Source organism: Myotis davidii, unplaced genomic scaffold (genome assembly GCF_000327345.1).
Source record: "Myotis davidii unplaced genomic scaffold, ASM32734v1 scaffold349, whole genome shotgun sequence".
NCBI classification, from domain to species: domain Eukaryota; kingdom Metazoa; phylum Chordata; class Mammalia; order Chiroptera; family Vespertilionidae; genus Myotis; species Myotis davidii.
Genome location: NW_006299707.1, coordinates 279,818 through 284,290, shown reverse-complemented (window position 1 = coordinate 284,290; position 4,473 = coordinate 279,818).

Below are 4,473 nucleotides of genomic sequence, written 5' to 3'. Positions count from 1 at the left end.
GGATTTTGTCAAATGCTTTTTCTGCATCAATATATGAGATTATGTGGTTTTTATCTCTCAATTTATTTATCTGGTGAATCACATTTATTGACTTGCAGATATTGTACCATCCTTACATTCCCAGAATAAATCCCACTTGGTCATGGTTTATGATCTTTCTAATGTAATGCTGGATTCTATTTGCTAGAATTTTTTTGAGGATTTGGCGTTTATGTTCATAAGGGATATTGGCCTATGATTCTCTTTCATTATATTGTCTTTATCTGTTTTTTGGACTAGGGTTATTTTGGCTCATAGAAAGAGCTTGAAAGTGTTCCTTCCTGTTGATTTTTTTGAATAATCTGAGGAAGATAGGTTTTATTTTTTATTTGAATGTTTGATAAAACTCCTGTGAAGCCGTCTGGTCCAGGACTTTTGTTTGTTGGAAGTTTTCTGATTATTGCTTCAATTTCCTCCCTAGTTATCAGCCTATTCAGATTTTTTTTTATTCTTCCCGGTTGAGTTTTGGAAGGTTGTATTTTTCTAGGAATATGCAGCTCTTTGTTTTATTTGTTGTTTGTAATTTTTTTTTTTTTTTGTCTCTATGTCATTTATTTCCAATCTGATCTTTATTATTTTCTTCCTTCGCTCCCTCTGGGCTTTTCTTGTTGCTCTCTTTCTAATTCTTCAAGTTGCAGAGTTAAGTGGTTTATTACCAGGTTTTTTGTTTTGTTTTGTTTTGTTTTGGTTTTGTTTTTTTTTGAGGTCGGCCTGTAATGCTATGAACTTCTCCCTCAGGACTGCTTTCACTGTGTCCCATAGATTTTGGATTGTTCTTTGTTCATTGTCATTTGTTTCCAGGATGTTTTTGATTTCTTTTTTGATCTCTTTGGTAACCCAATCATTGTTTAATAATATGCTATTCAGCCTCCTAGTGTTTGAATTTTTGTGATTGTTTTTATTGTACAGTTAGTCCTTGGGTTACATTGGACTTCATGTACTTCATTTTGCGGTTACCTTGCCATCTCCTATTTATTTATATAAAAAAAATTCCGTCATTTCAACATATGTGCTTTATTTTTTTTATTATTTATTTACCACAAGTAAAGGTCAGGAATTGTTATCTTTCTTTTTTTTATTTTCTTTTTTTTACTGTTTCACTTCATTACTGCTGTGTATGTGCTCCATGTGAGTGATCTAGATGCTTATGTAGGTAGGTTCTGACTTACATCGAAAATTGTGTTATGTCACGCCAAAGGAGCAGATCTCCAACATAATCCAAGGACCTACTGTAGTTGATTTCTAATTTTGTGCCATTGTGATCTGAGAAGATGCTTGATATGATTTCAATTTCCTTGAATTTGAAGAGACTGCCTGTGTCCCAGTATGTGTGCTTTAAAAATGTCCCATGTGTGCTTGAGAAGAATGTATATTCTGTTGCTTTGAGGTGGATTGTTCTAAAGATGTCAATTAATTCCATCTGATCTAGTGAGTCATTTAGGATTGCTATTTCTTTGCTGACTTTTTGTCTAGAGGATTTATCCAGGGATGTTAATGGGGTATGAAAGTCCCCTACTATGATTGCATTGCTGTCAATCTCTCTCCTGATATCTTCTAGAAGTTCTTTATGTATTTGGGTGCTCTTGCATTGGGTGAATATATGTTTACCAGAGTTGTATCCTCTTGGTGTAGTGATCCCTTTAAAATTATGAAGTGTCCTTCCTTGTCTCTTGTTATGATCTTCATTTTGAGGGCTATTTTGTCAGATATAAGTACTGCTACTTCAGCAGCGTTTTTTTCATTTCTATTTGCCTAAAAGATATTTTTCCATTCCTTCACTTTCAGTTGGTCTGAGTCCCTTTTTGTGAGGTGGGTCTCTTGTAGATAGCATATATATTGGTCATGTTTACTTATCCATTCAGTCACTAGATGTCTTTTGATTGGAGCACTTAATCCATTTATGTTTAATGTTATTATTGATAGGTATTTGTCTCACTTGTACAACATCAGGTTGTGTAGAAGCTTAAATATTATTTTGATATAGTTTGACTCTCTAAAATAATACTTAAAGGGCAGAATATCTCAGGATAAGGAGAAGAAGTTTTGGGGGTTAGACAGCCACCATCAACTCAGTATTTGTTGAATATAATGAATTGAATAACAAAGAAGATGAATTAGCTCTAGAGATCTGCTGTGTACAACACTGCTCTTATAGTCAACAATAATGTACTATTTAAAAATGTGTTAAAAAAGGAAAATGTTAAAGACATGTAATAACAATAAAACACATATAATTAAAAGGAAAGAAATGTGTTAAGAGGGCAGATCTCATGTTAAGTGCATTTTCCATAATTAAAAAAAAAAGAAGAAGGGAAGAAAAATAGAAATGAATGAAGTAATGAAGAAGCCTGAGTCAGAATCTCAGGTCTGGTACTGAGAGCTCTAGAATCTTGGAATAATAAGTATATCTCATAGTTTCCATCTTCATTAGATTACTGGAGGATTACCTGGGATAACAGCATGTAAAGCACTCAGTAAACCATTTGGAAGTGCTCACTAATTACTGCGCTTTGAGATGACGGTCATTTTACCCATAGGTTCATAGACACTGCAAGAAAAGTATTTACTACACTCCATTGTCAGCCAAGTTACAAAAAAATCTGGCTAATGCCTTTTTACTTTAGACTTGTGGAAAATATTTTCACGCTAGATGGGGCCATGGCACTGAGACTGTTGCAAAAGTTAAATGACACCAGTAAAGGGAAACTTGTCCCCTAGAACAAAAGACCAGCCTCAGTAAAGTTGGAATTGCACCTTCACTACAAATCAGTTCAAACAAAGAAAGGTTACTTGCTGTGTGCCATATCCAAGAATAAAAATAGATCTAAGACTTGGAAAATGAGAAACACGTTCACATTTTTTCACCTTGAAACTGTTGCTTACTGCATATGCATATAGTAAAACAAGCACCCTTTGTATTTAACTTGAAAGAAGGGTTGATTTGCCTCTAGAAAGATTATTATTCTCAGAATTTCTTAGAGACAGGAAAACCCAGAAGTTCTACAGGAACCTGTTTTCCCGTATGTTCTTCCTTCCCCCTTGCTGTGTCTTTAGATCCTCTGGGGTCACTGGTTAAAACTGAACATTCATCTGAAATAAAACTCACTGAACTGTTCTATCCTATTTTGAATTCATAGCTTGTTGCACTGCAGCAAGAAACAAGGTCATGTTTAGGAAAGGAAATGAGCAAACACAAAAATCTGGCTTCCTCCTGAGCTGAAGAGTTGGAGAGGGCAGCCAGCTCAGCCAGCTCAGCTTCAGTCCCCAGCAGCTTAACTACTTGGCCTCCATCACACACACTGCAGTGTATATATGAGACTGGAAAACAGATTAAATGATGTCTGCAATTAATATAGAAAGAGAGTGTAGCAATTCCTTTCCCAAAGAGTAGCAATTTCACAGACCTAAAGCAATTTCTAGGAGCAGAAAAAAATAATGCACGCTCAAGATTTTGTTGCCAGTGTTTGAGGCTGGTGGGCATCTGCTGGTTTCCTCTCATTATTTACATATTTTCATGATTTGTGAGGAAAGGCAATGCATCAATTCACATGTTAAGTGCCTAACCCCCAAAGTGACTATATTTAGAGATAAAACCTTTAGGATATAAGGTTAAATGAAGTCATGAAGGTGGATCAGCACCCTCGTAGGCAGAGGCACCCAAGGGGGCTCTCTCCTGTTCCCAGGTGCATAAACAAAAGCTCACAGCAAGATGGCCTACAAGCTAAGAGAAGAGGCCTTAGAATGAAACCTACCTTACTAGCACCTTAATCTTGGACTTCTGAGCTTCCAGAACTGTATGAAATAAATTTATGTTGTGTAAGCCATTCAGTTTGTGGTATTTTGTAATGGCAGCTCCAACAGACAAATATACCTTGTCAAAAGTAGGCAACCCCTTTTTAGTTACAGATCATTATTACCAGGCAAGAAAAAGAGCTCAGAGCGACAAAATTCTCCATTTTTATCAGAAGATAGAAACCTAGATTTTTACATGAAAAATTTCCTGGATTCTTAATGTTAGTAATTAATTCAAATTTTAAACACTAAAGATAAGAAAAATGTATCTAAAGTTCTTCATTGCAACATTATTTGTAAAAGTAAAAAGTTTGAAATAACCTAAGTGTCCATCAACAAGGTTCTAGTTAAATAAATAGTGGAACATTTATGAATGGATTCAGAACTAGGTACCCTTTATTAACAAATGTTTTGCAATGCCCCCTTGTAATTAAACCTATTAATACTGTATCTGGTCTCCAGTACAATAAAAATTTTAATTTTATCTTAACATTAATATTAAAACTATATAATTTGCAACCCTATATAATAAAGAGGTGATATGCAAATTGACCATCACTCCAACACACAGGATGGCCGCTCCCATGTGGACACAAGATGGCCGACAGGGGAGGGCAGTAGTGGGCAATCAGGCTAGCAGGG